Source organism: Lithobates pipiens, unplaced genomic scaffold (genome assembly GCF_037356315.1).
Source record: "Lithobates pipiens isolate NorthernLeopardFrog02 unplaced genomic scaffold, aLitPip1_a1.2 Scaffold_19, whole genome shotgun sequence".
Taxonomy (NCBI): Eukaryota; Metazoa; Chordata; class Amphibia; order Anura; family Ranidae; genus Lithobates; species Lithobates pipiens.
Window position 1 is genome coordinate 488,889,046 of NW_027507764.1, and position 12,904 is coordinate 488,901,949.

General features: G+C 47.8%; 1 protein-coding gene across 2 annotated transcripts in view; it reads left to right on the forward strand.

Annotated features, from left to right (window-relative positions):
- The first annotated feature begins 520 nt into the window (after window positions 1-520).
- CPNE3 (copine 3) overlaps window positions 521-12,904 on the forward strand; it is an 87,125-nt gene continuing 74,741 nt past the window's right edge. Inside the window, exon 1 of one of the 2 annotated variants that reach the window (XM_077492984.1) lies at window positions 521-595. The gene's annotated coding sequence lies outside the window, so the exon portion shown is untranslated. Of the gene's footprint in view, window positions 596-628; window positions 739-12,904 lie in introns of those variants that run through there. The other variant, XM_077492985.1, reaches the window with a different exon arrangement.

Genomic DNA, 12,904 nt, shown 5'->3' on the forward strand with positions numbered 1-12,904 from the left:
TCTGACAGGGGTTATAACCCTCCTTTACTCTATCCATTATAAAAAAAAAAATTCCCTATAGTAATTTTTCTTTAAAGGATCTGCTACTGACAGTTCAGAGCCATGCACCAGAGCATACCATCAGAGGTCTAGGGGTGTCCATGACTGGACAGGTCAGGGCTGTTTTGGTGGCTACTCATATATCTGGTGGGTGGTCATAACGTTCTGGCTGATCGGTATTTATCTGTGCATGGCATGCTCTGCTCATGAGGACTGTAGAATTCTGCAGACAGATGCCTGATGACAGTATGCTGCTTGCAACTTCTACAACAAGATGGATGAAAGCTGGAAGCCCTGTTCTTGGGGATTAGAACCTCTACTACAGAACGAATCTCACACTGCAATGTGAAAGAGAAAGATCGGCTTCTACTAGCAGCTCCCCACCCCCCCATCAGATCCACACACTCAGCACACCCCATTCCGGGGATCACAGGAGGAAATGCTGTCACCAGTGTGTGGAATGTGGGCGGGGCCGGGGCGGGGCGCCTGACTGCACACCACTCTCACTGTACGGAGCAATCACATCGGAAGAGGATCTGGAGGAGTCCGGATAGAGGTGAGTGTCACCGGGGCTGTGATTGGTGACAGGAGGGTCTGTCCTGTCCTGTCCGCGGTGTGCTGCCTGCTCAGTGCTGGGGGATTTCTAGCTGGAGCTCCTTCTTCTGGACTGTCTGATCACTACCAGAAACTTTCCTTATGGTAGGAGGGACCCCCTATACATAGGAGGGAGGTGGAGGGACCCCCTATACATAGGAGGGAGGTGGAGGGACCCCCTATACATAGGAGGGAGGTGGAGGGACCCCCTATACATAGGAGGGAGGTGGAGGGACCCCCTATACATAGGGGGGAGGTGGAGGGACCCCCTATACATAGGGGGGAGGTGGAGGGACCCCTTATACATAGGAGGGAGGTGGAGGGACCCCCTATACATAGGAGGGAGGTGGAGGGACCCCCTATACATAGGAGGGAGGTGGAGGGACCCCCTATACATAGGGGGGAGGTGGAGGGACCCCCTATACATAGGGGGGAGGTGGAGGGACCCCTTATACATAGGAGGGAGGTGGAGGGACCCCTTATACATAGGAGGGAGGTGGAGGGACCCCCTATACATAGGGGGGAGGTGGAGGGACCCCCTATACATAGGGGGGAGGTGGAGGGACCCCTTATACATAGGAGGGAGGTGGAGGGACCCCCTATACATAGGGGGGAGGTGGAGGGACCCCCTATACATAGGGGGGAGGTGGAGGGACCCCTTATACATAGGAGGGAGGTGGAGGGACCCCTTATACATAGGAGGGAGGTGGAGGGACCCCCTATACATAGGAGGGAGGTGGAGGGACCCCCTATACATAGGAGGGAGGTGGAGGGGGCCCCCTTTAGATAGGAGGGGGGGGGTCCCTTAAGCCTAGTACACACTATGAGATTATCAGACCATTGATCATCCGTTTTTTTTTTTTTTTGCATGCTAATCTCCATATTGATAACAAATTGTTTACTAAAGTATGACAATTCTCATAGGACAGAGTCAAATATCGGAAGTGATGTCATGTATTTTTGGAGGAAGATTGTACTCATTAAATGAAAAATTGTACGATCTGGCATCATATAAGAAACATTTTAATGTTTTTTTTTTTTTCCTTCTAAAAATTTTGGATAGGAGCTGTGTATTAATGATCAGATTATCGTACGATCGATTTGAAAGCGGTATTTACATAGGAGGGAAGTGGAGGAAGGTGGAGGGGGTCCCCTTTACATAGGAGGAAGGTGGAGGAGATCCCCTTAGGAGTAAGGATGAGCTCAGGCGCGTTCGCATACGCCACGTGTAGAGCCCGCCAGGAAGTCGGCGCAGCGCTGCGCTAATCACAGACAGTGAGACATTGCCCGATCTCTGTAGCTGCACATCGGGGCATTGTCTCACTGCCTGTGATTAGCACAGCACTGACTTCCTGGTGGGCTCTGCACGTGGCCTATTCGAACATGCCTGTGCTCATCCTTACTTAGGAGTAATGATGAGCTCCGGCATGTTCACACACTCCATATGCTGAGCCCGCCAGGAAGGGTGCCTTTTCACACTCGGGCGGTGCACTTGCGGGACAGGAAAAAAATGTCCTGCAGGCAGCATTTTTGGGACTGGTTGCTGAAACGCCCCTGCCCATTGGAATGAATGGGTAGTGTTTTCAGGGCGCCTTAAAAGCACTTTGAAAGAGCTGCAAAACTGGAGTTTTCAACTCCTTTTTTTGGGTTAAAAGCGGCCCTCTAGTGGGCGAAAAGCGATGCAAAAGTGCTGCTTAACCAGTTGCCGACCGCCGCACGCCGATGTACGTCGGTACAATGGCACGGGCAGGCATAAGGACATACATGTACGTCCCTTGCCTCCCGCGGGTCGGGGGCCCGATCGGGCCCCCGCCCGGTGCCTGCGGCGGTCGGTATTCGTTCGGGAGCGATCCCGGACGAGGGGACGGCCATTCATTCATGGCCACCCCCTCCCGACGAATAGAAATCCCCGGTGACATCACTTCCTCTCCTGTAATGTAAACACAGGAGAGGAAGTGATGTATTCTCTCCTCCGTGTCGGTATTTTTCGTTCCGACACGGAGGAGAGCGGATCAGTAAGTTGCACCAACACTCTACACACACAGTAGAACATGCCAGGCACACTCACACCCCCCCTTTACCCCCCGATCACCCCCCCAATTACCCCTGCCCCCCAGTCACAGTGACACCAATGTCATTTTTTTTTTTTTTTTTTGCATTGGTGTCATTTGTGACTGTAATAACTGTTAGGGCAGTTAGAGTTAGCCCCCTTTAGTTCTAATGTACCCCCCTAACCCCCCCAATAAAGGTTTAACCCCGTGATCACCCCCCGTCGCCAGTGTCACTAAGGCTGGGTTCACATTGCAGCGGTTTATGAGAACGAATGTGATTCGCACCGCACTGCAGTGCAAATCACATCCGATCTCTGTGCGATTCGAGTTCAGCCATTCGCCGCACCCGCCGCAAATTCGCACGGGACCCTTTTTTTGGCCCGCAGCAGAATCGGATCGCATGGGTGTTCACACCATGCGATCCGAGTTTGCAGATCGCACTGCGATATGCGAACTGATCTGGGGGTGTCAGTAACATTTCACTGACACTCCCAGCAGTTCGCATAGGGCAGTGTGAACTGCCGCCGGGAGGCATGCGATGCGGGAACCCGCCGCGGATTCGCGGCGTTTCCGCATCGCTCCAGTGTGAACCCAGCCTAATAAGCGATCATTTTTCTGATCGCCGTATTAGTGTCACAGGTGACGCTAGTTAGGCAGGTAGGTATTTAGGTTCGCCGCAGCTTTTTATAGCGCCAGGGACCCCCATATACTACCGCATAAAGCCCCCTGATTGCCCCCTAGTTAACCCTTTCACCAGTGATCACCATATAACTGTTACAGGTGACGCTGGTTGGTTAGTTATTTTTTTATAGTTTCAGGGCACCCGCCATTTATTACCTAATAAAGGTTTAACCCCCTGATCACCCGGCGGGTGTCATTTGTGACTAATAACTGTTAGGGCAGTTAGGGTTAGCCCCCTTTAGTTCTAAGGTACCCCCCTAACCCCCCCAATAAAGGTTTAACCCCGTGATCACCCCCCGTCGCCAGTGTCACTAAGGCTGGGTTCACATTGCAGCGGTTTATGAGAACGGATGTGATTCGCACCGCACTGCAGTGCAAATCACATCCGATCTCTGTGCGATTCGAGTTCAGCCATTCGCCGCACCCGCCGCAAATTCGCACGGGACCCTTTTTTTGGCCCGCAGCAGAATCGGATCGCATGGGTGTTCACACCATGCGATCCGAGTTTGCAGATCGCACTGCGATATGCGAACTGATCTGGGGGTGTCAGTAACATTTCACTGACACTCCCAGCAGTTCGCATAGGGCAGTGTGAACTGCCGCCGGGAGGCATGCGATGCGGGAACCCGCCGCGCATTCGTGGCGTTCCCGCATCGCTCCAGTGTGAACCCAGCCTAATAAGCGATCGTTTTTCTGATCGCTGTATTAGTGTCACAGGTGACGCTAGTTAGGCAGGTAGGTATTTAGGTTCGCTGCAGCTTTTTATAGCGCCAGGGACCCCCATATACTACCGCATAAAGCCCCCTAATTGCCCCCTAGTTAACCCTTTCACCAGTGATCACCATATAACTGTTACAGGTGACGCTGGTTGGTTAGTTATTTTTTTATAGTTTCAGGGCACCCGCCATTTATTACCTAGTCTCACTAGTGTACCCCTAAATTTAGGGGTGTCTACTTTCCAAAATGGGGTCATTTGGGGGGGGTTTGTGCCATCTTGGCATTTTATGGCCTTCAAAACTGTAACGCCCTTAGAAAGCCTGAAGGCGGTGCTTGGTTTTCGGGGCCCCGTACGCGGCTAGGCTCCCAAAAAGTCCCACATATGTGGTATCCCCGTACTCAGGAGAAGCAGCAGAATTTATTTTGGGGTGTCATTTCACATATGCCCATGGCATGCGTGAGCAATATATCATTTAGTGACAACTTTGTGAAAAAAAAAAAAAAAAAGTTTGTAATTTTCCCGCAACTTGTGGAAAAATATAAAATATTCCATGGACTCAACATGCCTCTCAGCAAATAGCTTGGGGTGTCTACTTTCTAAAATGGGGTCATTTGTGGGGGTTTTGTGCCATCTTGGCATTTTATGGCCTTCAAAACTGTAATAGGTAGTGAGAAGTGAACTCAAAAATTTACGCCCTTAGAAAGCCTGAAGGCGGTGCTTGGTTTTCGGGGCCCCGTACGCGGCTAGGCTCCCAAAAAGTCCCACATATGTTGTATCCCCGTACTCAGGAGAAGCAGCAGAATTTATTTTGGGGTGTCATTTCACATATGCCCATGGCATGCGTGAGCAATATATCATTTAGTGACAACTTTGTGAAAAAAAAAAAAAAAAAGTTTGTAATTTTCCCGCAACTTGTGGAAAAATATAAAATATTCCATGGACTCAACATGCCTCTCAGCAAATAGCTTGGGGTGTCTACTTTCTAAAATGGGGTCATTTGTGGGGGTTTTGTGCCATCTTGGCATTTTATGGCCTTCAAAACTGTAATAGGTAGTGAGAAGTGAACTCAAAAATTTACGCCCTTAGAAAGCCTGAAGGCGGTGCTTGGTTTTCGGGGCCCCGTACGCGGCTAGGCTCCCAAAAAGTCCCACATATGTTGTATCCCCGTACTCAGGAGAAGCAGCAGAATTTATTTTGGGGTGTCATTTCACATATGCCCATGGCATGCATGAGCAATATATCATTTAGTGACAACTTTGTGTAAAAAAAAAAAAAAAATTTTTTTTTTTGTCATTATTCAATCGCTTGAGGCAAAAAAATAAAATATTCAATGGGCTCAACATGCCTCTTATCAATTTCCTTAGGGGGTCTACTTTCCAAAATGGGGTCATTTGGGGGGGTTTTGTACTGCCCTGCCATTTTAGCACCTCAAGAAATGAGATAGGCAGTCGTAAACTAAAAGCTGCGTAAATTCCAGAAAACGTACCTTAGTTTGTAGATGTGACAACTTTTGCGCAAACCAATAAATATACAATTATTGACTTTTTTTTTACCAAAGACATGTGGCTGAATACATTTTGGCCTAAATGTATGACTAAAATTGAGTTTATTGGATTTTTCTAATAACAAAAAGTAGAAAATATCATTTTTTTTCAAAATTTGCGGTCTTTTTACGTTTATATCGCAAAAAATAAAAATCGCAGAGGCAATCAAATACCATCAAAAGAAAGCTCTATTTGTGGGAAGAAAAGGACGCAAATTTTGTTTGGGTACAACATTGCATGACCGCGCAATTACCAGTTAAAGCAGCGCAGTGCCAAAGTGTAAAAAGACCTCTGGTCATTTACCAGCAAAATGGTCCGGTCTGAAAGTGGTTAAACAGTGGTAAAGTGCTGCTGTTTAAGGGGTCTTAAAGTGGTATTAAGCTATGAGTAAGTGCTCATTTTAGTGTGAAACGCGTCAGTTTTTGTTCTGTATTTTTCCCTTTGCTGCTGTGATTTGTGTGATGTGAGGTTTTTCATTTGAGAAAATAAAGGCACAGTTTACTTTATTCGTTCCGGAGTGCGGCTGTCCAGAGTTCTTCCGTTTTTTTTTTTTTTTTTTTTTTAATCCATTAAGCTTAAAGGTTAGTTCACCTTTACAAAAAATAACTGCCTATGTATGTAAGGGGTGTCTGTAGATAAAAAAAACAGCTGTGCAGCTCTGGCTAAAGTTGAATAAAGCCCTTGCTGTAGGTGTAGGCCATTTACATACCACCTGAAGCCTGACAGCAATACCCCCAGGATGTTGCTAAGAGAGGCCTAGCCATTACTATTCACCTTCAGCATCATGGGAGTGTGCTCCTTCTCCAGTTCAAACCCCCCATACATGCTCTTTCTTTCTCTCTCCTGTTATGGAGGAGATGAGCAGTAACGACTAGGCCTCACTTAGCAACATCCTTGGATTATTGCAGCCAGGATTCAGGAGGTATGTAAATGGCCTACACCTATAGTAAGGGCATTATTCAGCTTAGGTGGTTTTTAAGTAAAGGTGAACTAACTCGTTAAAAAAAAACTAAAAAAAAACTGACAGGCAGGGGTTTTATGGCAGAGAAGATCCTATCGGCCTCTTCTGCCATACATTCTTCTTCCTGCTTGCCAGCGGTACTGTACACTGAGCTGCGTATCCAATATTATGACACCCACTTTGTGCCATGGAAATGTGATTTCCCCCGTGCACGTGCAGGAGGGACATAATCGCAGCCCTGCCATTCAATCGTCCAAAAGGAGCAAACATGGAAAGAAGATGAAAGCACTTCCTGCACTGACCGCGCAGCGCTGGAGGGCTTCCTCTTTGACAGGTGAGTCTGCCATAATGTGCTAGTATGTGGTGCATACTAGCATATTATGGCATGAAGCTGCTCAGGGCCCAGATTTAAAAACAATACAAACAAAAAAAAACAACAACATTAACAAGCTTACTATTGCTTTAATTAGTGAAAGCTCACAGCAGCACAGCTGTATGCATTATGTGCTGCCGAGCCATGCACTTCTATTACCAAACATAGCATTTTGTATAACGATCGCATTACAGACATGATTGTGTGTTTCACCGCACAAGTGTCAACCCAGCCTTAAAGCGCGGGTCCACTCCAAAAAAAAAATAAATATATTAAAAGGCAGCAGCTACAAATATTGCAGCTACTGACTTTTAATAAATGGACACTTACCTGGCCAGGGTGCCCGCGATGTCGGCAGCCGAAGCCGATCAGTCGTTCGGCTTTTGGCTGCGTCCGCCACCATCCTCAGTGAGGGAATCAGGAAGTGAAGCGTTGCGGCTCCACTTCCCAGTTCCCTACTGGTCCTAACTGGTCCCCGCTGTGTTCTGGGATCTGGGGGGAGGTGAAGGGGCATGACTCCCGTGGGAGTTTATGCCCGGAAGTGGGTGCAGATATCTGTATTATACAGGTATCTGCACCCCCTCCCCCCTGAAAGATGCCAAATGTGACACCGGAGGTTCCATTTTTGTGTGAACCTCCGCTTTAAACTGGCAATAAACCAATAGAATTTTGTTTGACATTTTTTTTTTAATTTAAGAACATTTGTTTGATTTTCTAATCTTTAGTCGGGTCAAAACACAAATCTTCGATTTTGAGTGCAGCGAGGAAAAATTTGCAGAAACATTGGATGTTAAATATTTTCTCAAAAAATGTTATTTCAACAATGTATGTGGTTTTCATTCTGTAAAAATCTATGCACTCCAAAATCGAATGTTAAAAGCAAATTGAATTTTGAAGTTTTGTCAAACCATCAGTTTATTCGAAAATCCACTAGTGTATGGCCAGCTCTAGACAGATGTCCCAGAAACAAGTCTATAACAGCAATAAAAACTCGACAGAGGGCCAATCCTTCCTTACTCCATCCAAAACGAAAGAAAATAACTTTTGCCTAGAGATAAATTAACCACTTGCCGACCAACCACCGTCATTGTACTGCAGCGGTTCTGCTCGTTCCCGTGAATCGCCGTCATTGTACTGCAGCGGGTCTGCATGTTCCCGTGAATCACTGTCATTGTACGTAGGCTCGGGAACTGTAGTTTATGGGCACGCCCACTGGTCAGCAGGGGGAGCCAATCAGCGGGTGGGGTGTCCGCTGGCCACCCCTGATCGTTTCCTCGCAGTGACAGAACATGGCAAATCTTCATTCTGACAGGGGAGATCACACAGTTCCCGTCTTTCTGCTATGCAGGGAGACGGATCTCTGTGTTTCCCCAGGCAGCCCCCCCCCCCCCATTCAGTTAGAAAACATCTGCAGGGAACACATTTAACCCCTTGATCGCCCCTGATCAAGGGTTTTCCTGCCAGTGTCATTAGCACTGATTATTTTATGTACTGTAATGTCACCTTGTTCCCAAAAAGTGTCAAAAATGTCAGGTAGGTGTCCAATCTGTCCGCCGCAATGTCGCAGTCCCACTAAAAATCGCAGATCACCACCATTACTAATAAAAATAAAGAATAAAAATGCCATTAATCTATTTTGTAGACACTATAACTTTTTTGTGCAAACCAATTAAAGATTAATTCCTCGATTTAATCGATTCAAATTCTTTTGATTGGTAATCACCACTCCGCCGGCTTCCGAGTCTTCAGGGAGTTCCATCGGAGATCCGGTGACGTCACGGACATCAATGTCACTGGACTTCTCCCCCCTTCCCCAAGTGCCTCGGTCTGCTAACAAAGGGAAGGGGGGAGGAGTCCGGTGACGTTGAAGTTCTGATTGAACGTAACGCGTATGAGGAAGGAGCTACGCATGACGTCACCCGCTGCTCCCCTACGGAACTAACACAATTATCGGCTATATATGCTGTGTTTTTATCCTGTTTATGTGAGTAGTTTGTGTTTGAACACAAAAATGTAAATCTTATACTTAAGCGGTGAGCACTTGGATCTTTTCTTTCTACCCATGACCTGGTGTTCTTGCTGAGATCTAAGGAGACGTGAGAGAAGTTTATGGTCTGTGTTAACCCTTTTGATACCCATCCATGCCATAAGATAAGAGTGATTAGTTAGACCAAAGGTGGAGGGATTGTCACGCTACTGTGGAAAACAAAATTACTTACGTCAGTGCTACAGTTTAAATTTAAAATGTATTTGTGTGAACTGTGAAGTCAAGTCATGGATTGTGGAAACTAACTAGTGTCGGGTGATTGTATATAGTATTTACCGCTGACTAATGCAGAGTTACAATGCAAGGTGATCAGCTAAATGTAGTTGGATCTGTATGTGCATTTTATAATTTAATATATAAAATTATTTTCCCAAGGCGTCTTTCAGGACAGCACCTGAGAGATAGCGACTCCTCCCTCCTCGTTAGGAAACACCTTCTTCCTCCAGACTTTAAAGGGAGGCGCCTCCCTACCACACCTGTTATTGTGTTTCCTCCGGCCCGGAGGGAACATCTTCTGGGAGGGAGTCAGTTTCTCTCAGGTGTTCCTGAGGGACTAGGCTTCCTTCCCTTTTTTTTCCTCCTTTAGAGACCCGCTGTCCTCCCGACCTACCCAGGCCTCGGCAGCGGTAGCAAGCGGGCTCCTCTTCCCCTCTTGTGCTCGGAGAGAGCCGAAGACTCGGTGGCCCGCACGTTCGTAGGCGCGGCGGCGCGCGTGTGCCGCCGCCATATTTGTTTCGGCGGTCGCGCCGGAAGTGACAAAGCGGGTCATCGGGTCGGCTGAAACGTCGTTTCCGGCGTGGACGCAGGGGGGAGGAGGGAGGACAGGAGCTGGTGCCTTTTTTCCGCTTCTGGTCCGGTGCAGCTGCATTATTGGAGTCCGGAGGCGGCGTGTAGCCACAAGTGGATTTCTGCACACCTGTAATGGAAGATTCAGCGTCTGCAGCGGTGGGGACAGGCACCAGCAAAGCCCAGGTAAGAGGCAGCGGTTAAAGTCTGCCTTCTTTTATTTCCTGGCGTTTGGTCTCGCTCTCTTTTTTCTTTCCCCCCTGGTGGCAAGGGGCCTGTCTGGGCACTAGAAGCTGACTGGTTTCTTCTCAGTGCACCTGTGTGGTGATCCCTATCAAGGCTGAGACTGGGTCTCACTAAGGGTTCCCTGTTTTTTTCCCCTTTTTTTTTGTCTTTTTTTGTTTTTTTCTTCATAGGCTAAGAGCTCTGACCCAAAGGAAAGATGTCCTCCTTGCAGGGCCAAGCTGGGAGAAAATTGGAAGAAAACCCTATGCAGTCCCTGCATTACTTCTTTAGTTAAGGAGGAATCAGCCTCTGTATGTGAGGATCTGGTGGCCTCTGTAAAGAAGGAGCTATACGCCACGATTCAGAATTTTCGTGACTCACTAGCAAACCCGGCTGCTAATCTGCCTTCCACTTCAGAGTCTTCCCAAGGGTCCCTCTCAATCCCGGTATTGGAATCTCTGCCTGAAGACCCTTCAGATAGGGAAAAGCAGTCCACTGCTCTTTCCGTTAAAGATTCGGAAGAGGAGTTGGAGGATTCTGAGGTAGCCCCCTCTAAATTCAAACTGTCCCTTGAAGAGGTTGATGGGCTCCTTAAAGCCATTTATGCTACACTTGGTTTAAGTGAGGAGAGAAAGGAATTATCACTCCATGACCGCATGTATGCTGGGTTGGATGAGCCTAAGGGCTGAACGTTCCCAGTTCATCCGGTCATCTCTGAGGCCATTAGGAAAGAATGGCAGGGTCCAGAGAAAAAGCCCTTTTTTTTTCCAAAGCACACAAAAGGGCGTTTTCCTTTTGAGGAGGACCCTGCAGCAGTGTGGAACAAGGTGCCCAGACTGGATGCCGCCTTCTCCCAGGTTTCAAGGTCCACGGATCTGTCCTTTGAGGACATGGGAGTTTTGAAAAGATCCGATGGACAAACGCATGGATCTTTTGCTATCAGTTATGAGCAATTTAAATCCAGCAATGGCCACAACGTGTGTAGCCAGAAATTTAGAATACTGGATTAACCAGTTAAAGTCACATATAGCTGCAGATTCCCCCAAACAGGAAATCTTAGATTCTTTTCCTACCCTGATTACGGCAGTAGCTTATGTTGCAGATGCCTCAGCTGAGGCAATTAAGATATCAGCCAGGTCAGCAGCTCTAGCTAATGCTGCAAGAAGAGCCTTATGGCTTAAAACCTGGCCTGGTGACTCGGCTTCAAAGAATAAGCTGTGTGGGTTACCCTTTTCAGGGGACCTTCTCTTCGGCCCTGACCTCGATAATATTCTTGACAGGACAGCCGATAAAAAGAGATCCTTTCCGGTCAAAAAGAAAAAGCAGGTACCAAAACGTCTTTTTCGACCTCAAAAAACTCAGGATCAGGACAGCAAGTTGCAGGGGAGAAGGAAAAGTTGGTCAGCCCCGAAGCCGAAAGGTAGAGGCGGAATTCTCTTCCGTCCTCCTACACAGGCCGAAAAATCGCAATGACTTGTCTCTGCGGGTGGGCGGAAGACTACAAGAATTTCTTCCGCAGTGGTCAGGGATAACTTCAGATTAGTTTATCCTGACCACTCTCGCGCAGGGTTACTCACTGGAGTTTGTCAACAACCCCCCAAAAAGGTTCCTGATTACCAACACCCCGCGGGACCCGGTAAGGGCCCTGGCCATGAAGTCCTCTCTAGAGGAACTGATGCAACAGGGTGTAGTAGTACAGGTATCCCTGCAAGAACAGCAGGAGGGGTTTTGATCCCATGTTTTCCTAGTAAAGAAACCGACAGGAAAATTTCGGTTGATTCTCAAACCTGAAACCGTTAAATGAGTCCATAAGGTACAGGAAGTTCAAAATGGACTCAATTTTTTTCAGTCAGAAATCTGTTGACGCCAGGATGTCTTATGGCGTCGGTAGATTTAAAAGATGCATACCTACATGTTCCGATCTCTCCCCAGTCTCAGAAGTTCCTCAGGCTGGCGGTGAGGTTGGGGGGTGTGGTTCATCATCTCCAGTTCAGGGCCCTACCCTTCGGCCTGTCATCATCTCCCCGAATTTCTACCAAAGTAATGGCAGAAGCTTTAGCGCCGCTGCGACTTCAGGGAATCGCAGTTATTCCTTATTTAGACGATCTGCTGTTTTTCGCCCCATCCAGCGAGGAATTGCAGATCAATCTAGGCAAGGCTCGCAGCCATCTGGAGGCGTTGGGGTGGATTTTGAACCTCCAAAAAGTCGTCCCTAAACCCATCTCAGGAGATTCGGTTTTTAGGGTATCTAATAAATTCGTTGGATCAAAAAATCTTCCTTCCCTTAGACAAAAAGGACAGGATTTCCGGTGCAGTGTCTTTATTGCAGACCAGCCAAAATCTGACAGTAAAACAGGTTATGTCAGCTTTGGGGGTTCTAACTTCAATAATGCCAGCAGTCCAGTGGGCAAGAATGCATTTCAGGTGTCTGCAGGCTTTCCTTCTCAAATCTTGGGATCACACAGTGGCATCCCTAGAGGCAGAGGTAAGAGTGTCAACCCAGGTAAAAAGGTCCCTATGGTGGTGGAAAAGACAGGATGTCTTATCGGAAGGGTTAGTCTGGGCTTTTCCAGTCGAGAAAAGACTAACAACCGACGCCAGTTCCTGGGGGTGGGGAGCCCATCTAGGAACACGTTTCACTCAGGGGTCCTGGGCCAAAGAGGAGGCAATAAGGTCCTCAAACTGGAGGGAGCTCAAGACGATTGCCTTGGCTCTGGAGTTGTTTGTTCAGGAACTTCAGTCCCATCACGTCCAGGTCCTAACAGACAATGCCACGGCGGTGGCTTATTTAAACAGACGGGGGTACAAGAAGCAGGTCGCTTCAGGTACTGGCCATGGAGATTCTTCGGTGGACGGAAAAACGTTTGTTATCCCTATCAGCAGTC